The 27,952-nt window shown below is 41.8% G+C and overlaps 1 pseudogene; it reads left to right on the top strand.

Annotated features, from left to right (window-relative positions):
* The first annotated feature begins 816 nt into the window (after nt 1-816).
* The window catches only part of LOC145064433 (14-3-3 protein 9-like), an 82,262-nt pseudogene continuing 55,126 nt past the window's right edge, over nt 817-27,952 (top strand).

Raw genomic sequence — 27,952 nt, 5'->3', positions numbered from 1 at the left:
ACCAAGAGACAGGGGCATCAAAATTAAATAACATTAATGGAATTTTAGGGTTATAGAAATTGACTTCATATACACGTCTCCTGATCACCATTCCTCATCAGATCTCATTCTCTCTGTCACAAACACATACATATGTCTTGATCATGCTGTTTCAAATCTAGATCTACAATTGGTTCAGTTTTGGTGGCCGCTGCTCATCGGTCGATGAGCAGTTCCTCCCCTTCTTTCTTCGTCGCTTCAATAGAGGATAACAACCACGAAGATAAATTTTGCGAACCATTGGCCATCTCAACCCTACAATCGCAACGCTACCACCAAATCAGAAGCCACAGGTAGACAGGAAGACAGGAACACTGCTTTGAGCCCTAAGGTTTAATTTTTTTATCTCCTTACTTTATTTTCAAAGTCGCAAATATAATATGTGGCAAATGTATATTTGTGCCGACTGTTTAAGTTCCAGACACAGACACATATGTTATCGATGCTATTGACTTTTAGATGTAAATTAGCATTACAAAATGGAGCTTAAAAACGAGGTCAATTTTTAACTTTTTCGTTCCTAGACATATTCATATCGATATTCAATTTTGGAACTTTATATAAAAGTATTGATACCTATGCTAATCTATGTAAAAAGTACCAAATTAGAAATTTGTGGCCATTTGTTGAAAGAAATAAAGCTTCGATGTCCTTAACATATCAAATGTTGACTGTTTTAGAAACTTAGCTATTAGTAAGGAAGGTAAACATTGAGATTAGGAGGATAATTTTGGTTGATTTTAACTACTGATTTGCATTGATTTGGTTTCAGAAAGGATGGACATGAGGAAGAAGGTAGCAAAACTTCATATCAAATTGACTGTTGCTGAGAGGAATATGTTCTCATTTGGATATAAGAAATTTTTTGTGGCATCACAAAAGGTATCATGGAGGATTTTATCTTCAATTAAGGAAAAAAGAAGAATCTAAAGGAAAAAAGGCGAATGTTAAAAGGATTAAGGAATACAGAGAGGAGGTGGAATAGAGCTTTCCAATGTTTAAGGTGATATCATGACTGTGATTGATGAGGATCTCATTCCTTCTTCATCTGTTGGACAATCCATTATTTTTTACTACAAAACGTAAGTGTGTGTGTGTATATATATATATATATATATATATATATATATATATATATATATATATATATATATATATATATGAATTATGACAAAAAGTCCAGAACATTAGTCTTGATATGATTTTATTTGTAATGCTCATTTCAGGCATCATTTATTATTTTGAAGATGTTATGGTTTTGGACTGGAACTCGACGAGTTGTGGAGCTCCAACTCGTTGAGTAGAGATAGTTTTGCATGCAAGACTCAGGGTCTACTCGATGAGTTAGAAGGCTCAAACTCAACGATTAGACACTGTGAAGGAAAACCCTAATTTCCAGGGATTTGTACCGGTATTTAAAGAACTTATGGCTCATTTATAGCCTCCCTCATCGTCCTTACAGCCCAGAGAAACCTTAGATCGAGCCTTATACCTTCTTTAGTGTGTGAGCGAGCTTTGGAGAGTGATCTTGGTGTGGTTATGAAGGAGTTTGGAGCTTCAAGAAGTTGGAGTAAAGAGAGAGGCAGTAGATCTGACATCTACTCTGTTTTGGTAACCATCTTGAGGTCTAAAGTTGCTACCTTAACCACCATTTGCTTAGATCTCATATTGTGAAAATATATTGTCACTTTTGGTAATTAATGGTGTCATTCTCGGGTTTGAATTTGTCATGAGGATATGGTTTCAGATCTGGACACCTCCAGGCCTCCATGGACATAAAGTTGCCCACTTTATCTAGTCTAGGCCCTTTTCCATGCTATAAACCTTGTATGAACCTTAGTCTTAGTGTTTTAGCCTTTTGAGGCCTTGCATGCACATAAAGTTTGCAACTTTATGTGGTATTTTAGTCATAATGGATTGGATCTGTAGTTTGGGATGTTGGATTCGACTGAAAAGAGTGAATATGTTAAGACAATGGAAAGCCCCGCGAGTTGATGAGATAACTCGACGAGTTGGATCACATTTTCCCGTTTTCGGTCTACTCAGTAAACTTGGCGAGTTGATGAGATGACACGATGAGTTGGATTAGGTTTTCCCCGTTTTCAGTGTACAAAGTAAACTTGGCGAGTTGATGAGATGAATCGACAAGTTGGATTGGGTTTTCTCGTATTCGGTCTGACGAGTAAACTCGTTGAGTTGAAAAGATAACTCGGCGAGTTGGCTACGGTTTCCATGGTTTTCTGAACACTGAAGGAACTGGACAGGTTGCTAGATGCACTTGTCCAGTTGGGTCAACATGGACTATTGACCTTGACTTTGACCAAGTTTGACCATGATTGTATTATTGGTATTTAGAGATTTTGACAAAGCTAGTCACACGATGATTGTAGGTAGTTGAATTGGAGTTGCGTGTTGGGTCCTATCATATCTTATCAGTTCAGTATTCTTGGGAGGTGAGTCTCCTCACCATACCAATGGGTTGAAGGCATCAAGGCCGACCCATGTTATACTGATAGTTGGATTATGATAGTTGGATGGATTTTGCTATGTGTATGCTTTAAAAATTGTTTACGGTTAGGGTCTTATAGCCTCAAAATGATTGATTTGGCCTTATTTCCTAGTCCTTGTATGTAACAATGTAAATTTTCAAAACAAATTTTCATTTTTAAAACATACATTTACTCATAAAATAATGTCAAAACATATTGTATCAAATGTTATCATCACAAAACATCTCCCCAGAATCTAAAAGATAAACTCCAATGCGTGTGTGTGTGTATTAATCATGATGGCGCCTTCCCGCGCTCATCACTAGTACCTGAAACACATAACACAACAACTGTAAGCATAAATGCTCAGTGAGTTCCCCAAAATACCGCATATAACATATACGCCACTCGAGGCTATAATACGACCTTCAGGTCGATGTGTCTCAGCGGGACCCTCCAGTCCCGTAGCTCGTTGGACCCTCTGGTCCGGTCATAGCTCGTTGGGTCCTCCGGCCCGGTCTGTATCGTTGGACCCTTCGGTCCGGTCTATAACATCATATAACATACATATAAAACATAGCACATAATCTCATACATAAGACATAGGACCCTCTGGTCCACACAATATACCACTCTAGGTAACGTATAGTGAGAAGACTCACCTTGGTGTCTCGGTAAATATCTGACTCGGTGGGAATGTGATCTAGCCTCCACCTAATCACATAAAGTAAATACTCTCATAAATACGACTGTACTCAACCCTAAAAGTTAACAAGGTCAATAGTCAAACTTTGACCCGACTCGTCGAGTGCACTAGGGCGACTCGGCCAGTCTACACGTGTCCACTGACTCTCTTAGTCCCTCTCTTGGCACGTCGAGTACTTCCCCTGACTCGACGAGTTCCACCAGGCATGAATCGTGGGGCCACCCCGACTCAACTCGCCGAGTCTCTAGGACAACTCGGCGAGTTCCACTTGAACTCAGTCCTCCCTGACTCTCTCTGACTCACCGAGTTATTCCCCAACTCGACAAGTCCACTCACTGAGTGATTTACGGGCAACCTTCATACTACTCGCCGAGTCTGTTCTTTGGACTCGGCGAGTTCATTCCATGCACAAACTCTATACAACTGTTGAGGTCAGATCTGTTCCATAAAATCATAGATCTGGCCTCCTCAAGCATGATAATCACGTAAAGTTCGGACCTTGACACTCATATAACATCTAAATGGTCCAAAATGGTGATTTAGCCCAAAAAATGACATCCCTAGCTCATGGCTCCCAAAAAGACTCATAAAGCTCCAAGGGTTAAGGCCTCTGGACCACTTTGGGTCCAGATCCATAACACAAACTCGAGAAGGGACCAAATGCTCCACTTAATCAACCTCTAAAAGGGTTAGAAAACCCTAACACAAAGAATCAACACCAAAACTGAAGAAACTCCGAGAATAATACCTCAATACAATCTCTATGAGCTCAAAAACCACCAAAATCGCACCTCCTTCAGCCACAAAAGGATCAAGAATGGCCTCTCCTTCCTCACAAACGCTCTAGATCTCTTAGGGTTTCTCTCTGGGGGTTGGTGGCCGCAAATGACGGCCCTAAGACCCTTTAAATATGTCACACCCCAAAACCACGAACGGCGGAAACGTTCAAGGGTGGAGGACGTCATGTACAGTATCACAACAGTGTAATATAATAAACAAGCAACAACATCATCCATTGCATTATAAGTAAAGTTTAATACATGTGTGTTCTTTCATTGTAATAAGACACCAAAAATATACAATCAAAATAAAAGACGAGACTTGTCTGCTCTGTCTTCTCAAAACCTGGCCTCCATACCTGTCTACTGATGACCTGAGAATACAAGTTATTTTGAAAGCGAGTATCAACTTTAAAGATGGTGAATTCATAAGTATATAAGTGTCATTGCCTTGTTTGTGAAAATCTCTTATGAAGGCCATGTAAACCTTTAAATGAAAATGTTGAGGTAAGTATGAAATCCCTAGAAAAACCCTTATTTTCTATAAGTATGAAATGTAGTCTTCTACCAAGACCCGAATGTTTTGTACGTATGAAGTGTAGTCTTCTACCAAGACCCGAATGTTTTGTAAGTATGAAGTGTAGTCTTCTACCAAGACCCGAATGTTCTATTTGTAAAATGATAGTTTTTCATTTGTGTTGACTAGTACTAAAAGTGCTTAGTCGAACTCATCGTTTATGTGAATGTATCACAAAATAAAGTAAACAGGAAAAATGTACTACCGTAAGTGTTGTCAATGGGTACTAGGACCAACACAACATCGCATGAAGCGAAATGTATAACCTAATGAACATCCGAAGATTGTCCAATTGTCCTCTATAGCAGCAGCAGGTGGGTGGAAGGGTTAGTCCCAAATCGATCTTCCTAATATAAGTAGTAACCTTAGACCTCCGAAGATGGTCATCGACCACTGGTGCTAATCAGTGGGGTTCGGAATGGTAAGTCCCGTCTAGCTATCCCATGAACCGGGATAGGAAAGACAATTTACACAGTAAGTACTAATAAATCATCCTCGTAGTCCTAAGTACAAGTATCCAGGTAAGTGAATACAGGATAATGCACCTATGTAAAAGTGTTCATGTATGGTATTCATGTATGTGTGTCCATGTAACAAGTAAGTATATGTAAACATATTCATGTATCAGGTAAACCTCTGTAGGTATTCATGTATCAGGTAATGTACTAGTATAGACTCATGAATGAACTGACTCTTGTGTGATTCCTTGTAATAGAAGTAATGTTTGATATCTTCAAATTATCCCTATGATAATTTACTGTAATATAACTGGTTGATCATGTAGGTTTGTACACTCTTACTACTCAAGGGTGTGGGAAACTAAATGAAAAATGTAAACTATAATATCAATACATATATAAGAATATAAGTGTATATGCATAGTTTAGTTCAAGAATGAAAAATGGTTTTTGTAAGACATCTTATGGGTTTTGAACAATAATTAACAATGACTTGATGTCATTTTAATAAACATTTCAAAGGTAAAACATTTGGTAACAATGTGCTTTTAAGATGTAAAACCATTTCATGCATCACATTTTGTAGCATGTGAAATCTGTTAAATGACAAACACAGTTATAAAATACATATCAATGATTTAATAACATGCTTGTTTCTACTTGTATTCCCCCCCCCCCCCCCCCCCGCATTAAAGCATTTAAAATCATTTAAAATATTGATTAGGGGTATGAACTCACCTGTAGTTGGTGATTGGAATGAACTGAATGGTATAGGATGGCTAGGTGTCAAGCGAGGACTTGTGCACACACTACGATCCTAATGAACATATAATCACACATATATGCATTCAATTAGACTCAAATGACTAATTGATAATGTTTAAGACATCCTAGACATAATAAACACTTTATATAAGTGTTTTAAGCCTTAAGGATTGCATCTAAGCTATTGTGGGACAAGGTATTTGTGTTTAGGGTTCCAAAGGACCCTATAAGTGAGTTTACTCCCTATAAACCATCACACATGGAGTTTACGGTTGTCAACTCTTGAGTTTACGGCCGTAAACTCCCAAACATGTGTGTTTGGTGTGTTTTGAAGTCCCAAATGCTTTCTAGAATTATTCTAACTTGATGGCTAAGTCCTTGGAAGGGTTTAAGGTCTAGAAATACTCCAAATAGGAGTTTATGGCCCTGAGGCCAATCCCCTTAGAGTTTACGGCCGTTAAATCTAAGTATTGGGTGTTTTTGTTGTTTTCAAGTCTCTTGCTTTTGAAGGACATGTTCTAGACAATTGTTCCTAGCATATGAAGGCATTAGTCACACCTTGGTGCCCTTTTTAGGAGTTTACGGCCCAAGAACCATGTCTTGGCCGTAAACTCACTTTGTTAAGTGATTTTGATGTGGTTTTGGTCCTTTAATTAAGTGGAAACAATTCATTGTAAAGGTCTAGGGCTTTAGGTGTCATGAAAACACCCCTTTTGTCCATTTCAATGGAGTTTACGGCCTAAGATACACTTGGGCCGTAAACTCTCTTTTGTTTGTGTTTTTTGATGTGTTTGATGCCCTAGATTTAATGGGAACAAGTCTAGGTAATTGTCTAAGGCTTTAGGAGCCTCAAAAGTACCATTATGTGCTTGAATTTTGGAGTTTACGACCTATGATAATCTAGGGCCGTAAACTCCCCAAACTTGGGTGGATTTTGGTTGTTTTCTTGTCCCTAACATGGATACATAATAGTCTAAGGCTTTAGCATAACAAAAGGGTCAGTTTTGGCTTCGTTTCGGGAGTTTACCGCCCAAGAACACCTTGGGGAGTAAACTCGTAGATCTAATGATTTAGCCATCTAAATCATGTTATAAGCATCTAATAAGCATTCTAACACTACTAGAAAGAGTTACTCACGTTTTGGTATAAAAACCCGAAGATCCGTCAGAGAGAAAATGGCTTTTCTCTAGTTGGAAATGTTAATAATGAATGAATTTGGTTCAGAAATCTATTTATAGTCTTGAGATATTTTGGCAGAAAATATTTTTATTCCTGAAATGATCTCTAATATAATAGAGTGTTGGAATAACAGTGTTGCACAAAACCCTAGTGCACCAACTCTCCTGATATTTCCTGAAGTGTAAACCCTGAATTACTCAAACTCGTGTGAAAAAGTCTGAAAATTAACAGTGACCACTATAACTTCTATTGAAGTGACAGAGATTGTACAGAATGGAAATTTAGGGTTGTCACAAAATAGGTCTCAAACCCTGAAAATTAGGGTTTCATTAAACAGCGTGGGCTCACCGAGTCCACTCGTGAACTCGTCGAGTCCAGCTGTGAACTCGCATACAAATCCGCGACCATACTCGGCGAGATTAGATGCCAACTCGCCGAGTCTCCCCACAATATTCAGAAATAAAAGAACAAAATATAATACCTAGGAACCCGAATGTTACAATTCTCCCCCACTAGAATGAAACTTCGCCCTCGAAGTCTCACTCTGCAAACAACTCCAGATGCTGCTCCCGCATCACACGCTCTGGTTCCCAAGTCAACTCTGACCCTTTCCGATGCTGCTACTAGACCTGCACCAGAGGCACTTCCTTGTTCCTCAAAACTTTGATCTTCCGATCCCTGATCGCCACCGGTCTCTCAGCATAATTCAGACTCGCATCCACCTGAATATCTTTTATGGTACCACTGCCGACTCGTCGGCTATACACTTTTGTAGTTGTGACACGTGGAAAGTGTCATGAATTTTACCCAACTCTGTCGGCATCTCCAAACGATAAGCTACCCTGCCTACCCTCATGATTACCCTGAAAGGACCAATAATATACCGGGGCCCCAACTTGCCCCTCTTCCTGAATTGGATCACCCCTTTCCAAGGAGAGACCTTCAGGAGCACGAAGTCACCGACCTGAAACTCAAGCTAGGACCGGCGTCTGTCCGCATAACTCTTCTGACGAATCTGAGCGGTCAACAACCTCTGTCTGACCTGTTGGATCTACTCTGTCGTCTGAAGCACAATCTTGGTACTACCCATCACACGCTGCCCTACCTCTCCCCAGCAAATAGGGGTCTGACACCTCCTCCCATACCACAGCTCAAAGGGCGGCATGCCAATGCTCGAATGATGGTTGTTGTTGTAAGAAAACTCTGCCAAGGGCAAATACGTGTCCCAACTCCCGCCGAAATCCAACACACATGCTCGGAGCATGTCCTCGAGCGTGTGAATCGTCCGCTCACTCTGCCCGTTAGTCTGTGGGTGGTATGCGGTACAAAAGTGCAGTTTCGTACCCAATTCCTCATGAAACTTCTTCCAGAATCTGGAAGTGAAACGTACATATCGATCTAAGACAATCGATATCGGCACTCCATGCCGTGATACCACCTCTCTGACGTACATCTCTGCCAACTTCTCCGTGGAAGAGCTCTCACTGATGGCCAGGAAGTGAGCACTCTTCGTCAACCTGTCCACAATCTCCCAAATTGCATCGACACCCCTCGCGGTCCTAGGCAATTTGGTGATGAAATCCATGGTAATCTGTTCCCGTTTCCACTTGGGAATTTCTAATGGCTGCAACTTACCATGTGGACGTTGGTGCTCGGCCTTCACCCTGCGACAGGTCAAGCACCTCTCAACAAACCATGCGACATCCCTCTTCATACAGGGCCACCAATAATCTTTTTTCAAGTCCAAATACATCTTAGTGGCCCCGGGATGGATCGAGAATTTCGATCGATGGGCCTCCTCCATCAAAATGGTACGCGTGCCGCCCACGGACGGTACCCAAATCCGACCTTGAAATGTCATAAGCCCCCGGCGATCGGTAACTAATTCCGATACCATCCCGACAACTCGTTCTCTCTTCTGGCTCTCTGGCTTCACAGCCTCAGCCTGGACCCCACAAATAGCATCCAACACCGGGGTCATCACTGACAATCTCAAACAAACATCTCGTATTGGGGCGCCCTCCGCCCTACGGCTCAATGCATCGGCTTCAACATTAGCCTTGCCCGGGTGGTACAGGATCTCACAATCATAATCCTTGACCATGTCCAACCACCTCCTCTGGCGCATATTCAGGTTGGGCTAATCCATCAAATACTTCAAGCTCTTATGGTCCGTGTATATCGTACACCAAACCCCATACATATAATGTCGCCATATCTTGAGAGCGAATACTACCGCTCCCAGCTCCAGATCATGAGTGGGATATCTCGACTCATGAGGCTTAAGCTGCCTCGATGCATATGCTAACACATGCCCCCTCTGCATAAGCACCGCTCCCAATCCGGATATCGATGCATCACAATATACCACAAAATTCTCCATCCCTTCTGGAAGGGCTAACACTGGGGCTTCGCATAATTTCTGGCGAAGTGTCTCGAACGAGGTCTGCTACTCCGGACCCCATGAAAACGCAACACCCTTCCGGGTCAACTTGGTGAGTGGCACAGCGATCTTGGAGAAATCCTTAATAAATCTCCGATAATAGCCGGCCAAACCCAGAAAACTCCTGATCTCGGTGGGTGATCTCGGCACCTCCCACCTCATGACCGCCTCAATCTTGGCCGGATCGACCAATATCCCATTCTGGTTAACGAGGTGCCCCAAAAACTGAACCTCTCGTAGCCAGACCTCACATTTGGAGAACTTGGCATAAAGTCTCTCCGATCTCAGAACTCCGAGGATCTCCCTCAAATGCTCCTCATGCTGCTCTCTGGATCTCGAATACACCAATATGTCGTCGATGAACACGATCACTGAGCGATCCAACATTGGTCTACACACCCTGTTCATGAGATCCATGAACACCGTCGGTGCGTTGGTGAGTCCGAAAGGCATCACCACGAACTCGTAATGCCCATAACGAGTCTGGAATGTTGTCTTTTCGATGTCCTCCTCCCGCACCCTCACCTGATGATACCCAGACCTCAAATTGATCTTGGAGAACCAAGATACTCCCTGCAACTGATCAAACAAATCATCGATCCTCGACAATGGGTAACGGTTCTTGACCGTTAGCTTATTCAACTCATGATAATCAATGCACATCCGGAGCGAACCATCCTTCTTCTTGACAAAAAGAATAGGCGCCCCCTATGGCGAAGTGCTCGGCCTGATAAACCCCTTCCCCAGCAGCTCCTGAAGCTGTAAGGATAACTCCTGCATCTCCGGAGGCACAAGGCGGTAAGGTGCCTTGGCAATAGGCGCAGCTCCCGGAACCAATTCAATACCGAACTCTACCTGCCTCTCCGGAGGCACACCCGACAACTCCTCTGGAAACACATCCGTAAACTCACGCACTATCGGGACCTCATCAACTGGCTTTGGTCTCTCTGAATCAACCCTCACATCCATCACATATGCCACAAATTCCCTATAGCCCTATTGTAGACTCTGTCTTGCTCTGGCGGTCGAGCAAAATGCTGACCCCGTACGTGTACCCTCGCCGTACACCGTAAGAACTCCCCAACTAGGGTCTCGAATCGTCACCAATTGACGCTCGCAATCTATCACAACTCCATATCGGCTCAACCAATCCATACCCACGATAACACAGACGTCCCCCATCGCGATCGGAACTAGGTCTATCGGGAACTCCACACCAAAGATCTCAAGGACACATCCTCAAATCACATCCGAAGCATACACTGCTCACTCATCAACTATGGAAACTCGCAGAGGCTGATCCAACGCCTCTCGACGGATACTAATATGCTGACTAAATGCTACGGAAACAAACAACCGACTCGCACCCGAGTCAAATAATACCAACGCAGGCACATAACTCACAAGAAAAGTACCTACGCATATCATCATATAAGCATAAAAACTCAACTCAAATAAAAGATGAAAAGATAATACATACCAGCCACAACATCGGGCGCCGCACGGACCTCCTCCTCGGTCAACTGAAATGCTCTCCCACGAGCCTTCAGGGCCTCGGCCTTCACCGGCCGAACCTCGGTAGCCCTAGCAGCAGACGTAGATCCCTGCGCTGATCCCTAAAGAAGCTGCGGGCACTCGGCCTTCCGATGGCCGGTCTGGTTGCAATGAAAGGAAACTGAAAATCCCTTGGGGCAATCCCTCGTGATATGCCCCTCCTTCCCACACTTGTAGCACACCCCAGCCATGCACGACCCCTCGTGAATCTTACCGCACTTCCCACAAGTGCGGCCCTTCGCGCCCCCAGATCTCGAATCAGCGGGTCTAGCCCGCTTGGCTGCCGGCTGACACTGAGCCGGCCACCGATCCACCCTCTGTGACTCGGCCTCCTCCCTGTCCTGAGTCTCCAACGCAATCTCCCTCTTCCGGGTATTTGCCTGGAGCTTAGCAAATGTCCGGTAAGTCGAGTTCGCCACGAACTCCCGAATATCTCTCCTCTGCACACTCAGATAACGGCTCATACGACCCTGCTCAGAAGACACATGCTCAGGGCAAAACATCGCCCTCTCATGAAACTTCCTGGTGATGACTGCCACAGAATACGTACCCTACTTGAGGGTCAAGAACTCCTGAATTAATCGTTCCCTCTCCTCCGAGGAAACATACTCCTCTCTGAACATAGCGGTGAACCTCTCCTAGGTCACCTCGGAAATCTCAGCCAAGGTGAAGTTTGCCATCACGAACTTCCGCCAATCCTTCGCTCCCAAGTGGAGCTGGTTTAGGGCGAACCGAACCCTCAAGTGCTCTGGACAAGAACACGTATAGAAACATCCCTCGATGTCAGAGATCCACCTCATAGCGGCAATTGCGTCCTACGTCCCGTCGAACTCTGGTGGCTTTGTGTTGCTGAACTCCCGGAACAACAACGAGTCACCTCCCTGAGGTCTAGCAGCAGCAACAGCAACAGTAGATGTAGCTGCAGCAGCCTCAGTCAGCGTTGCGTACCGCTCATCAAAAATATCAATCAACGTGGTCTTAATGTCCCCAAACATCTCAGGAATCTCAGCCCGGATGGCAGCAGCCACCTCCTCATGAATCAATCGACGGATCTCCTCGTCGCTGACACCACTGCTCTCAGGTGTGTGTTGAGTCCCAACCATGATGCCTCTGAAATAAGACAAAAATTATCAGAGACTCGATTGAGCATACACATACTCAATGACGCAACCCTACTTGTCCTCCGTTGTCCAAAAGATTCTTACTTGGAATGCCCACTAATCCTTGGATCTTGGATTACAAGTACTCTATCCTCATGAGCTCCTAACTGCTATCTACTCGCTCTCAAAGCATCTCAGCAGCAAAAATCTCCTAGGCTAAGGCATCACAAATCAGGCCACTCTAGTCCTAATATGTATACCTAGCCTACTCTAGCATGCATAATGTAACATAACATATCTCATAACACATAATGTAAGGGTACTTTGGGGATTCACCGTTCGGGTGCTGGCTGATCATACACACGACTCTGCTCTGTTTGTCTCAAAACTCTTTTTACTATTTTCAAAATTTTACTTCATTATCAAAATTTTCCTCAAATCCTCAGTTTGAGTTCAGATACGCCCGAAGATGCATCCGAATCCCTTAAACCAAGGCTCTGACACCAACTTGTAACAACGTAAAATTTCAAAACAATTTTTCATTTTTAAAACATACATTTACTCATAAAATAATGTCAAAACATATTGTATCAAATGTTATCATCACAAAACATCTCCCCAGAATCTAAAACATAAACTCCAATGCGTGTGTGTATGTGTACGAATCGTGTTGGCGCCTTCCCACGCTCATCACTAGTACCTGAAACACATAACACAACAACTGTAAGAATAAATGCTTAGTGAGTTCCCCAAAATACCGCATACAACATATACGCCACTCGAGGCTATAATACGACCTTCCGGTCAATGTGTCTCAGCGGGACCCTCCAGTCCCGTAGCTTATTGGACCTTTTACTCCGTTCGTAGCTCGTTGGGCCCTTCGGCCCGGTTTGTATCGTTGGACCCTTCTGTCCGGTCTATAACATCATATAACACATAACACATAATCTCATACATAACACATAGGACCCTCTGGTCCACATAATATACCACTCTAGGTAACGTATAGTGAGAAGACTTACCTCGGTGTCTTGGTAAATATCTGACTTGGTGGGAATGTGATCTAGCCTCCGCCTAATCACATAAAGTAAATACTCTCATAAATACAACTGTACTCAACCCTAAAAGTCAACAAGGTCAACGATCAAACTTTGACCCGACTCGTCGAGTGCACTAGGGCGACTCGGCAAGTCTACACGTGTCCACTAACTCTCTTAGTCCCTCTCTTGGCATGTCGAGTACTTCCCCTGACTCCACGAGTTCCACCTGGCATGAATCGTGGGGCCACCCCGACTCGACTCGCCGAGTCTCAAGAACAACTCGACGAGTCCCTCTTACACTCAGTCCCCCCTGACTCTCCTCGACTCACCGAGTTATTCCCTAACTCGACAAGTTCCACTTAAACTCAGTCTGTTCTTCGGACTCGACGAGTTCATTCCATGCAAAAACTCTATACAACTGCTGAGGTCAGATCTGTTCCATACAATCACAGATCTGGCCTCCCCAAGCAAGATAATCACGTAAAGTTCAGACCTTGACAATCATATAACATCTAAATGGTCCAAAATGGTGATTTAGCCCGAAAAATGACATCCCTAGCTCATGGCTCCTAAAAAGACTCATAAAGCTCCAAGGGCTAAGGCCTCTGGACCTCTTTGGGTCCAGATCCATAAGACAAACTCGAGAAGGGACCAAATGCTCCACTTAATCAACCTCCAAAAGGGTTAGAAAACCCTAACACAAAGAATCAACACCGAAACTGAAGAAAGTCCGAGAATAATACCTTAACACAATCTCTATGAGCTCAAGAACCACCAAAATCGCACCTCCTTCAGCCTCCTCTTGCCTTGGTCACTTCCTTCTTGCAAAAATACCCACAAAAGGATCAAGAATGGCCTCTCCGTCCTCACAAACGCTCTAGATCTCTTGGGGTTTTTCTCTGGAGGTTGGTGGCCGCAAATGACGGCCCTAAGACCCTTTAAATAGGTCTCAAACCCTAGAAATTAGGGTTTCATTAAACAACATGGACTCGCCGAGTCCACTCGTGAACTCGCCGAGTCCAGCTATGAACTCGCATACGAATCCACGACCATACTCAGCGAGTTTAGATGCCAACTTGCCGAGTCTCCCCAGAATATTCAAAAATAAAAGAACAAAATATAATACCTGGGAACCCGGATGTTACATTGTATGGTTGTGGTCTTAGGGTATGGTCTATTATTCGAAATTCTATTTGATCTTGTTCTATGTATAATTTGCATGCAAGTAACTGGTTATGGTTGATTAGATATCTAAGTTGATAGGATTGAGGAAATCTTAGGATAGCCTAGGATTTAAGTTATACAGTACCCGTGAGATATGCTTTGTTCTGGGAAGAATTAGATTTATCAGGTAGAGCCTTGGGGAAAGTACAGGTAGGTGTGGAAGGTAGTATCAGGCACGTACTACTGGAACCACAGGACCTATACCTAAACTGATGTTAGACGTGGAAGCTCTAAGAATAACTGGTGTGGGAGGACCCCCTTTTTGATTATCTTAATCATTTTGTCTTATCAGGATGGTGGTGACATGATTTGGAGTAGGGGGATCAAGATCAGGATCTGGGTCGGGCAATGGTACAACACCCATTGATGAGAGGCTGCGGGAGCTCATAACAGCCGAGGTTATGAGGGGTATCCTCGACGCTACCACAATGATTTTTGGGACAGTCAAGGAAGGGATGATTGAGATCATGGAGGAACAGCTCATGTCATTCACAGCTGAGATTACTGTGGGACAGGTCAGGGCCCAAACTCCATCATTTTGGGAGTTCAATTCATGTGGGGTTCCAGAGTTCTTCGGGGTCAGGGACCCCATAGTCAGTCGACGATAGGTGGCAGACATGGAGAACACCAGTGCACGAGCTCTTGCCCTAATGCAGCAAAGGTGGTATTTGGTTCGTGTATGCTGAGGGACCGAGCTTGGGACTAGTGGGGAGAGGTGACCAGTCAGGTAGGGGCATTTGGTGTGGCTGAGATGACATGGGCAGCGTTTGTTATACTCTTTGATCTCGAGTTTCCACCACTCATTGAGGTGCAACGATTACTGAGCGATTTTTAGGAGCTCCAGCAAACCAACGAGACTGTAGCGGAGATCACCGCCAAGTTTTGGGAACGAGCACTTCTGATCACACAGTATGCTACAGACAAGGACATGAGGAGGACGAGGTATCATTCCATGCCGAGGGATTATATCTAATAGTTTGTGAGGTTTACAGGGTGTAAAAACATGAATGAGATGGTGGGGAAGGCCCATAAGTGGGAGATGGAATTGGACTTCCGCACCAAGCGGAAGCCAGAGCAGGCACAAACAACAGTAGGTCAGGATAAAATGCCTATGACCTCGGATACTTCCAGTAGGGGCCAACAAGGCCATGACCGGTGTGCCAAGTGTAGTAAACCGCACAGTGGGGCTTCTCGAGTGGCAGGCTCGGGATGTTACGTGTGTGGCCAGTCGGGCCAAATGAGCAGGGATTGCCCCAAGAAGGGCTTGATTTGTTTTTACTGCAACCAGACCGACCATAAATAGGGCCGATTATTAGAGGTTGCAGGGACGAGCAGGAGCAGTGGCGGTGCCTACGTCTAGACACTATTGGCCACCCTATTAAGGTGGTTGCTCCAGTAGTGAAGAGTCGTGCATTTCAGTTGACTACCGAGGAGACTCGGGCAGCACCAGGCATCGTCTCTGGTACGTGTTCTATTTTCCTGCTTGATATTGATTTGTATTGCTTATGTATATATATGTGCTCATGTATAGGGACCTTTTTGGTCAATGGTATGTCAGCTCACGTTCTATTTGATTTGGGTGCTACTCGATCGTTTGTATCTCTGTGCTTAGTAAGAAGTTTTGGGATGTGCCGAGGACTTTGGATTCCCCGCTTGAGGTTGAGATTATGGATAACCGTACTGTGAGTGTTGCGAGGGTGTATCGAGACTATGTCCTGAATTTGCTTGTGGAGAGGTTTCGTGTTTATCTAATCCTGATACCGTTGCGAGGGCTGAAGGCGATCGTCGGGATGGACTGGTTGGGAGCCAATGGGGTCATGATAGATTATGAGCCCCAAATGGTGAGGGTTTGAACCCCAAGTAGGGGAGAACTGGCTGTTCATGGAGCGAGAGCCTCGTAGGGGCCAAATCTCTATTCAACTGCGAGGGCTAGGAGACTTCTTCATCAGGGCTATTCAATATTTTTGGCATATGTCTCGGATATGAGGGTTGAGGCCCCAAAAGAATAGGGAAATGTACTGGTTGTACAAGATTATCAAGATGTCTTTCCCGAAGAGTTGCCTGGGGTGCCTCCACAGAGGCTAGTTGAGTTTTGTATTTATTGGATGCCGGATGCCGCTCTGATAGCTAAGTCACCGTATCGGCTAGCTCCGCCCGAGATGTAGGAGTTGTCTACGCAGCTTCAGGATCTGCTAGACCAAGGGTGAACCGATCAGCTCCCCGTGGGAATCACCGATCCTGTTTGTGAAAAAGAAGGACGGGTCACACAAGATGTGTATCGATTATTGGGAGCTGAACAAGCTAACGGTAAAAAACCGTTATCCGCTTCCGAGGATCGATGATTTGTTCTATCAGCTGCAGGATGTGTCTTTGTTTTACAAGATTGATCTTCGCTTGGGGTATCAGCAGATGTGAATTAGGGTTGAGGATATACCGAAAACGGCTTTCAAGACTCGGTACAGACACTATGAGTTTGTGTTGATGTCATTCGGGCTCACCAGTGTTGCATCAACATTCATGGATCTCATGAGCAGGGTGTATAGATTGATGTTGGATCGATTGGTGATCGTTGTAATTGATGATATCCTGGTCTATTCAAAGACCAAGGAGTAGCACGAGCAGCATTTGAGGGGGGTATTGGACACACTGAGAACATAAAGGCTTTATGCCAAGTTCTCAAAGTGTGAATGCTGGTTGCGAGAGGTGCAGTTCTGAGGCACATCATCAACCAAGATGCTATTTCAGTTGATCCAGCCAAGGTTGAGGCAGTGATGTGGTAAGAAGTATCGAAGAATGCATCGGAGATCCGTAGCTTCATTGGTCTAGTGGGGTATTATCGGAGATTCATCAAGGATTTCTCCAAAATCGTTGTGCCATTGACCCGTTTGACCAAGAAGAATGTGACTTTCTGGTGGGGCCCAGACCAGCAGTCAGCCTTTGAGACCTTGAGGCAGAAGTTATGTGAGGCCCCGATTCTAGTACTAACCGAGGGGTTAGATAATTTGGTGGTGTATTGTGATGCATCAATCTCAGGATTAGTGTCAGTTCTGATGCAGAGGGGGCGTGTGATCGCGTAGGCCTCGAGGCATATGACAAATCGAAATTTCTATCTTATACATTCTTCATTTTTATCAAAGTTAGCCTCGTTTTGCTGTTTTATAATGAAGTTTTGGGTCTATAGGAGTGCTTGAGACTTAGTATAATCAAGATATGAGTCGTAGAATGGGTTACTATGTGTGTAGCATCACAAAATCGGGCCAAGCACACCAATCCCCAGCCGCACACTCTACCATATATATACTACACTTGTCATTTTTGATCTCTTTTTCACTTCTTCAAAGCTAGAACACGTTTTCTCTCAAGTACCATCCAAAGTTTCACGCCAAACTTCAATCAAGTGAGTGGTTCATCCTTTGTTTAGTTAATATGTGACCTTAACTAGCCTTTCCCCTTGCCTTGATCCATGAAAACATCGATTTTAGTCAAGAACACGAAGAACAAGAAGAACACGCACTAGTTTTGGACCTTAATCACCCTTCAAGCCTCTATAACATGTATACACTTATCATAACTTGTTATATGCTAAGAACACTTGATGATATGCTAGTAAAACATGATTTTATAATGTTCCGAAAGGGTGTGAGGCCGCACACATCATGTTGGCCGCACACACCCTTTTAGGTCCAAAAATGGTAATAAACTTCATATAAGGCTAAAGCATGAAGTAAGAAACCTTCCTAGATGAGTCCTAAATCCTTAAAATACATTTTGGCACATTCCATAGGGAGTGTACGACCGCACACCCTGGCCGCACACACACAAATAGTGTGTATTTTGACCATACACTCCCTTGTATAGCCATATACCCCGTATATACAATGATATATGGTTGTAACACTTCAAAATAAGTGTTTACTGGCCCCTAAGGTGGTTTCAATTCAATAATTAGTTGTTATAAACACTAATTCTATTCATATATGTATCCTTATATGTTAAATAGGATTTGTGTGTATGCTCAAGTCTTTAATTGACACTTAGCATCCTATACAATCCATTCATCCAAACCACTCACTACATGTGAGTTCATACCCCCTTATTTAACCTTTTAAATGTTTTTAAATGCTTTTGTCGGGGGGGGGGGGGGGGGGACACAAGTTGAACAATTATAGTTATTAAATCAATCACATGTGATTAATAACTAACAAACAAGTGGTCTTCTTACTTTTCAAACCGTGTTATCAAACTGTTTTACTTCAAACTGTCTTACAAACTCTTTTACATGTCAAATACTGTTTCTTAAACTCTTTTAAACTTATATTCTGTTAAAAGTGTATCTATATAGATATAGTTATATAAGTAGGACTGAAAGGACTTAGGACTAATAGCTCACCTTACTTCATGTTCCTCGTTTGGTTGGGGACTTAGGGTATCAGGGTTATCTGTCTGAGGGTCGTTTGAATCCTAGTTATATATTATGTATATGTATATAGATATAAAAGATTACTTCATTCAGTATAATAGCTTTGGGTAGGAAGGGTATACAAACAAGCTCATATACACAAACAACGTTACTAGTAAACTATAATAGGTATAGATTAGAGATATGCTAATACTATTTCTAGAACAATGAAACATACAAAGTGTTAGTTCATACATGAGTAAATAACAAACAATAGGTACTATGATGAGAAACTAACAAGAGATACTATAACGAGAAACACACGATAGATACTATGATGAGAAACAAACATACAGGCTAGACAGAGAAAGAACACACAATACAACTAGCATATACATTAAATATACATTAATACAGTTATGTTAGACATTAAACGGGGCATGTGTGACAACCCAAAAATTTGCATTCGGTAAAACCATCCACAGCAAGTGAAGTCAAATCCGTTCTGCTAACTTTCAAACTTTTGGGATAAGTTTGAGCATTTCAGGATTTACACTTAAGGAGATATCAGGAGAGAGGTTGCACTAGAGTATTGTGCAACTCTGTTTTTCCAAAGCTCATTGATATTAGAATTCAATGCCTGAATAAAATATTTTTAGCCAAAAACCCCAGGAGTATATATATATATATATATATATATATATATATATATATATAGTTCATGACCATATATATTCACTAGTTGCATTTCCAGCTAGAGAAAAGCCGATTTCTCTCTCAAGGATCTTCGCCCGATCACCCCGGATTGTAAGTATTTCAATCTAGAGTGTGTATAAGTGTGTTATATGTATAGATAACATGGAAAATCAGTCAAAACACCATGGAAATGGTGTTCATGGCCCAAGATCTTCTTGGACCGTGAACACTAAATTTGAGGGCCAAAGTGTGCCCAATGTCCCTCCAAACCTTGGAACTGAACTTAGAGACTACCATTACATGTTTTAGACCTCAAAAACATTAAGAAACAAGGCTAGAAGTTAGTTCACGGCCAAGGATGTTCTTGGACCTTGAACTCCATTTTAGAGTGCCAAAATGCTCTAAAAGCCTTCCTTAAGACAAGAGACTAGAATAACACTTTACCTTGATGTGTATAGGACCCAAAGCAACAAAAATACCAACACCCATAGGTGTTTACGGCCGCAATCTCAGGACCAAATGGTCCATGGGCCGTAAACTCAAGATAGAGGTGTTTTGATGCCACAAACACTTCCTAAGGCTTAGGCTTGAATTTAGAATTCTTCCTTATGACCTTTAGGACCCTCATAAACATAAATGGCCATGAGTTTACGGCAGTAAACTCATTTGGGCCGTGAACTCCTCAAAAACTCCAAAGAAGGTGGTATTTCTCATCCTAGGTTAGAGCTAGTGTCCCTAAATCATTCCCTAGCATTCAAACTTGCATTCCCAGATGTGTAGCCATGAGTTTACGACCGTAAACTCCCCTGGGCCGTGAACTCATGGTAGTAAACTCATATGAATGCCTTTATACCTTCCTATGTTGAATCACATGTGATTCCAACACTTGGTCAAGGTGTTTCCTAGTCCCAGAAGGTGTTTCCGTTCATATAGTTGTTGGAAACACTATATTCATGTCAATATGTGTCCTTATATGTCATTTAGGACTAATTGTGTCTCGGGACTTCGTTCGTGGAACTTCTCATCCTTACACGCATACCCGTTTGAATCACCCACATCAGGTGAGTTTATACCCCGTAATGAATCATTTAACTATTTTAAACTGTTTTAAGGGGGGGGGGGGAATACAGGTTGAAGACAATGATAATTGTGTAAATATTTTTTGTTAAATATTCATCAAAGTATTACTTATGTTAATTATAAGTTATCAACACATTTCAAAACTCCGTTATTAAAGTTAAAGCATAACTTAGTAGGGAAAGGAGTCATTTCAGTAACAGTCCAAGTAGAGCATTAGTAAACTATTATAGGTATAGTCTAGGAGAATGCTATTCATTACTTCTATTACAACGAAGCACACAAATAGTCAATATCAGAACAGAACAAACAGTGAAGAGAATTAAACAATACTAGAACAGAACATAACAAACAAGTTAGTTTGCTATAACATGATAACACACAAACAAGATCTAATCATACCAATGAATCATTAACGCATTAGTGATAGTTATATTGGGTATACATGATCATATAACTTTAATGTGCATTACACGGATTGCATGGATTTGCTGGGGTCGCGTTTGGGTTCCCTCAGTCTCTTTACATTGAGAGCGTTTAGTAAGGGATTCTAGCTTTCACATTATGACCGTAATAAAAAAAAAGTATGTTTTTAGGTTAATAGTGCATCCGCATGTCATTATAAACGAAATCTGTGTACTTACTTCCCCCATTACTTTCGTAAAGTGTCGGTAACACTTGAAAGTTGATCTATTTTCTAGTCAAGATAGTTATAAACCATGGAGAATATACTTTACATTTGACAAAGGAACAGTCGGGTTTAACTCAGATCAGAAGATGCCTTGGTAGAAGGCTACGATTAAAGGTTAGGATCATAGTGCTAGCTTTATGATTCCTTAATGTATACACTATAGGATACATATATGCCAATAGATCCCGACAGCTAATAGGATGTGTGCCTTCGCTTCATTTCCATTTCTCGTTTGATGTGGTCTTGAACCGAGTTCCCCCAATCTATTATCCACCCGAATATATATATATATATATATATATATATATATATATATATATATATATGCTTAGTATACATTAAGTCATCTTAAGGGTACCAAGTACGGATCAGGTTATAGGACACAGAGTCGAAGCATAGTTTTTCTAGTACAAAACTTACTTATCAAATAAATTATTTTTTGTAGACAAAACTAGAGATTTCCCAGAAAAGGGCTTAATCCATTTTATTAAGCCAGTACAGTTTTAGAGACTTTAAGTGAGTTAACTCTATAATACTTTAGTTTATACACCATGTTTATATATAGAACTAATATCCGATAGATAGTTAAATGTGTGTTTTACCCCGACGTCCTGTTCCCGTTGGATGTGGGCTTAGGGCAGATTCCCCTAATTAACTATCTACCCGATATCAGAGTATATATAGCAGTATAAACAAAGCTATTATAAAAGTAATCACCGTAGTCAATATTTTATTATAAGAAAAATAGGTTTTCTTATAAGAACTCTCCATTAGATATAAAGGAACCATTACAAATAACTCCATGAGTAACAAGTGAATACACCAAGGTTATATATGACAACGATCTAACAACCAATGGAATGAGTGCTATCCGCCTTACTTGCTGTTCCCGTTGGGTTGTGAGTTTAGGATTGATGCGCACAATCGATTGTTTATTTACTCCAAGTATATATAACTTGTACCCACTTAGTACACATAAAAAGGCTTGTAGTGTCATGTTACTTAACTTCCATTAAAGTTGGAAATATAGGATTTTCTAGAGGAACAGGCGATCATTTCAAACAGAACTTACAGCTTACATCACTTGTGCTTATACATTTTCAACCATGTTTTTACAGCTTACTCACATCACTAAAATCTTATGAACTCACCAGCTTAATTGTTGATCAACTCTTTCAAATAACTTGTATTCTCAGGAGACTATTAGACAGGTGCTCGTGCTGGGACTTCAGAAGATGGAGCATTATAGCTTAAAGTCTTGTTTTGTTATTTGTTTATGACTTCTATGTTTTGTGAACACACACATTTTAAACACTTTCTTTCTAAAAGAAATGGTTGTTCATTGATTTCTTACCATATACATATCTCGTGATACTTGACATGACGTCCTCCACCCATGAAAGTTTCCGCCGTTCCGGTTTTGGGGTGTGACAGATTGTTATCAGAGCATTGTTTATAGTGAACTAAGTATATCAACCGATAAAAGGTATACGTTTATAAATACAATGGGGCTTAAGTGCTCTGGATAATGATATATTTTAGAGTATAACTACAAGTTATAAAAATATACCTACTTGCTCATACATGTACATAATAAAACTAGGGTCACGAGGAGAACATAACTAAAAGTATTTAAAGGTTGGACACTGTCATCAACCTGAACAGTTATGTAATCATAGCTAGGATCAGTATAGCCTGATCAACTATATTAATTCGAGATGTGACCAACATGTGTTTAGGAATGATGTGGTGTTGCAGTAGGGTTAAAACTTACCAAAACACCAGTCATGAGAACGCCATAACAAGTACAGTTAGAGTTAGAATACTATGGGAATATTCTATGATACGATAGCGCGATAACAAGTTTAGAACATAACAAGTACATTACATTAGGATACTATAAGAGTATTTTAGTCTAGATATATAACTTATGTGATAACTTAAAAGACCCTTGCGGATAGGTCTATAATCTTACAGGGTATATTCATAAAGTTTTATATTTAATCAAGATCTTATAGACATAGAATCTGTGACGGACGCTTTGCTATCCATTCCTTTTAAGGAAGTAGTGTTGAGGTGGGATCAATTGTTTGAAGGTCTATTTGATCTTCAATTATATACAATACAAACTGGTGTACCTTGTATAATTATAGGAGGATTCCGTAAGGATCACCCCATAAAGTTACCTTAAAGCTCATAGGTTCTTTAGACACTTTCATTCTCGCACGACAAGCCCAGATAAACGTAACCACTTCCTCATAATAGACAACAAAAGAGTTAAGGAGGAACAAGGAAAAATTCATGGAAAGATCCGCCGAAGTAACCAAAACGTCTTACGCATCACACTAATAAATATTAATTAGGTTAATTTATCGAGCGAGTGGAAACACTGCTCACATTACATGTGTTAGAATTATTTTCTTACATGCAGCTGGTAACAGTTATTCAGGAAACAGATATTCATTCGAGGATAGTTATTTGAAATTCATAGAGTTTATTTGGTATAGACTCATTTATGAATTGTTTCTAGAACCCTGTGTAAGTCAGGACCCGATACATCCAGAACTAGGATAACCTTGTCTTTTCAGCTTTCGGCTTTTATCTGTTGCTATAGACTTATTCCGTCTCATCTTTGTTTTCTTTTAGCAAAGATTCCTCCTCGTAGATCACCCAGACACGCTACTTCGATAACTCCCATACCTTCTCCATAAATCAATGCATCGACTCTGAACGCTGCAGTGGCCGCGACCGTGGCAACAACCATGGCACAATGTCACCCCATCAGTACAGGTGGAGATGAAACGCCTGCTGATTCTACTCAAGGTGAGGTCCTTGTGCGCCAGGGAGAGTTCTCCTGCAAGGACTTCACCAGATGCCAACCATTGTCCTTTAAAGGGACTGAAGGAGTCATTGCTCTCTTGCAATGGTTTGAGAAAACACAGTCAGTTTTCGAAATCTGTTTATGCCCAGAAGGAAGCAAAGTGAAGTTTGGTGCATGCACCTTTGATGGCAAGGCCCTAACATGGTGGAACAGCCATGTTAAGTAACTGACCCTATCAGTGGCAAACTCAATAGGTTGGGAAAACCTAAAAGAGTTAATGCGTGAAGAATATTGCCCGTTAGGCGAAATTCAAAAACTGGAACAAGAGTTGTGGGATCTAACTATGGTCGGCTCAGACGTAGTGACCTACACGGACCGGTTCAGCAAACTAGCAGGTCTATGCCCTGAGATGATTACCTCGGAGAGCAAGAAGATAGAAAGATACATTTGGGGTCTAACTGCTCCGACCCAAGGAAATGTGTTGTCTTCTAACCCAGCCACGTTCTATAGTGCTAAACATGTGGCTCAACGACTCATCAACCATGGAGTCCGCCACAGCATAAAAGTCCCTATTCCCGAGTTATCGACGGAAGAGGACTATAAATAGAAGTTAGGGAACAAGAGGAAGAAGAAGCAAACAACACAAGACACCCCGCAAGAGCAACAAGCGAGTACTATGTACGCCGCAACGATGCCTACTGTTTCAGCACCTTCCAGTCGTTATGCTAGAAACCTTCCGAAGTGTGGGAAATGCAACTTTCACCACACAGGAGTGTTCCGGGAAATACAGTGTCTGAACTGCCACAGAATAGGACACACATTCCATTACTGCAGGGCACCGGCTCAACCGATCTCCGAAGTCCTCAGAGGTGAAGTAGACCAAGCCTGCTATGGCTGTGGTGAGACTGGACACAATCAGAGGGACTGCCCGATAATCAAGAACTCAGGCACGGATGGACGTATTCTGATGATCACCATAGGAGAATCTACCCCGGAGTCGTCGACGAGTAGTGGTACGTTTTCAAAATAGTATTTACTTTTAAAATTAATTTATATTCATATAAGATTAAAATTTGGGGCTGACACTTAAAAGTAACTATAACAACTCACATGTTGAAATAGGTCGTAATATTCAAGAGAACTAAAAGATCTCTTAGAGAAGCTATTATGACTCACCATATACATCAGGTTTGTGCGCAACTGAGATATTGCAGACTTAGAGTGAGTGACTCCGCTTAGGTCCCCTTTCCTTAATAGGTTGAGGATTTGAGGCAGAGATGCTCAGCCGACTGCCTGGCACATCTTAAGTATTCACAACTAGTATATGACGGGTGATGGTAGTGGTACCATGGGGGATCAAGGTATAAAAGTATCCCTTCAATAAGTAAAGCACTTTTATTTGTATGTATGCGCACATAGCGGTACGATACATAAGAGTGTTAATTTTCAAAATAGAAAACAGGAAACTCGAGAACAGTTACAAGGAGTACATTGTTGAACATAATAGGAGTACAGTACCATGCATACCAAGGATACATCGTCGTTTATCAGACATTTCGTTCATTTGACCAAAACTTTGTTCGGTATAGGGTCCGTTGTTTTCTTTCGTCATTAGTTGGCGTGGTCCTCGCCATACTGAGTTCATATGTTTCTATCGCCTCGATCGGAAAGTTCTCGAAACTTTCGTCGTTCGTATCGAAAGTCCGAGCAGAATCAGAAATTTTATCTTTCGCATTCTAAACCCTCGAAGTACTTGTGCGAAGAGTACTTTGTCCTCTGAAGCCTTCTCATTAGACGTCCGCAGACCGTCACGAAATACCACTCGTCCAACAGACCAAGTTCGAGCACCGAGGCTATGGACGAATACAACCCGCCTACTATTATTTAGTGTATATGCGAGGGTGGTATATGAGTATGATTACGCAGATCTAGTATGTATGTTTCCACCCTATCTCCTGGTCTCCGTTGAGTTATGGACCTGGGCAGAGTCGCACATCCGACAGTCCTACTAATCCTAACTATATACGGCTTGTATACACGAAGTAATGGTAGATGGACCAAGTATGAATCCTATCAAGAACACCACGGCAAAGTTGCCAGGTCTACGAGTGAGTATTCTACAAAGCAGAAGAGCTCAACCCCAGTAGTAACGTTAAGAGAGCTAATTTCTGGACGAAATTCATTCTAACGGGGGGATGATGTGACAACCCAAAAATTTCCATTCGGTAAAACCATCCACAGCTAGCGAAGTCAAATCCATTCTGCTAACTTTCAAACTTTTGGGATAAGTTTGAGCATTTCAGGATTTACACTTAAGGAGATATCAGGAGACAGGTTGCACTAGAGTATTGTGCAACTCAATTTTTCCAAAGCTCATTGACATTAGAATTCAATGCCTGAATAAAATATTTTCTGCCTTAAACCCTAGGAGTATATATATGGCTCTTGACCATATATATTCATTAGTTGCATTTCCAACTAGAGAAAATTCGATTTCTCTCTCAAGGATCTTAGCCCGATCACCCCGGATTGTAAGTATTTCAATCTAGAGTGTGTATAAGTGTGTTATATGCATAGATACCATGGAAAATCAGCCAAAACACCAAGGAAATGGTGTTCACGGCCCAGGATCTTCTTGGACCGTGAACACTAAATTTGAGGGCCAAAGTGTGCCTAATGTCCCTCCAAACCTTGGAACTGAACTTAGAGACTACCATTACTTGTTTTAGGCTTCAAAATCATTAAGAAACAAGGCTAGAAGTTAGTTCACGGCCAAGGATGTTCTTGGGCCGTGAACTCCATTTTAGAGTGCCAAAATGCTCTAAAAGCCTTACTTAAAACAAGAGACTAGCATAGCACTTTACCTTGATGTGTATAGGACCCAAAGCAACAAAAATACCAACACCCATAGGTGTTTACGGCCGCAGGCTCATGACCAAATGGTCCATGGGCCGTAAGCTCAAGATAGAGGTGTTTTGATGCCACAAACACTTCCTAAGGCTTAGGCTTGAATTTAGAATGCTTCCTTATGACCTTTAGGACCCTCATAAACATAAATGGCCATGAGTTTACGGCAGTAAACTCATTTGGGCCGTGAACTCCACAAAAACTCCAAAGAAGGTGGTCTTTCTCATCCTAGGTTAGAGCTAGTGTCCCTAAATCATTCCCTAGCCTTCAAACTTGCATTCCTAGATGTGTAGCCATGAGTTTAGGACCGTATACTCCCTTGGGCCGTGAACTCATGGTAGTAAACTCTTATGAGTGCCTTTATACCTTCCTATGTTGAATCACATGTGATTCCAACACTTGGTCAAGGTGTTTCCTAGTCCCGGAAGGTGTTTCCGTTCATACAGTTGTTGTAAACACTATATTCATGTCAATATGTGTCCTTATATGTCATTTAGGACTAATTGTGTATCGGGAATTTGTTCGTGGAACTTCTCATCCTTACACGCATATCCGTTTGAATCACCCACATCAGGTGAGTTTATACCCCGTAATGAATCATTTAACTATTTTAAACTGTTTTAAGGGGGGGGGAATACAGGTTGAAGACAATGATAATTGTGTAAATATTTTTTGTTAAATATTCATCAAAGTATTACTTATGTTAATTATATGTTGTCAACACATTTCAAAACTCCGTTATTAAAGTTAAAGCATAACTTAGTAGGGAAAGGAGTCATTTCAGTAACAGTCCAAGTAGAGCATTAGTAAACTACTATAGGTATAGTCTAGGAGAATGCTATTCATTACTTCTATTACAACGAAGCACACAAATAGTCAATATCAGAACAGAACAAACAGTGAAGAGAATCAAACAATACCGGAACAGAAGATAACAAACAAGTTACTTTGCTATAACATGATAACACACATACAGGATCTAATAATACCAATGAATCATTAACGCAT

This window comes from Lactuca serriola, chromosome 7 (assembly GCF_051521515.1).
Source record: "Lactuca serriola cultivar US96UC23 chromosome 7, Lser_US96UC23_V15, whole genome shotgun sequence".
NCBI classification, from domain to species: Eukaryota; Viridiplantae; Streptophyta; class Magnoliopsida; order Asterales; family Asteraceae; genus Lactuca; species Lactuca serriola.
The sequence above is the reverse complement of the archived record's forward strand: the minus strand, read 5'-3'. Positions and strand labels throughout refer to the sequence as shown.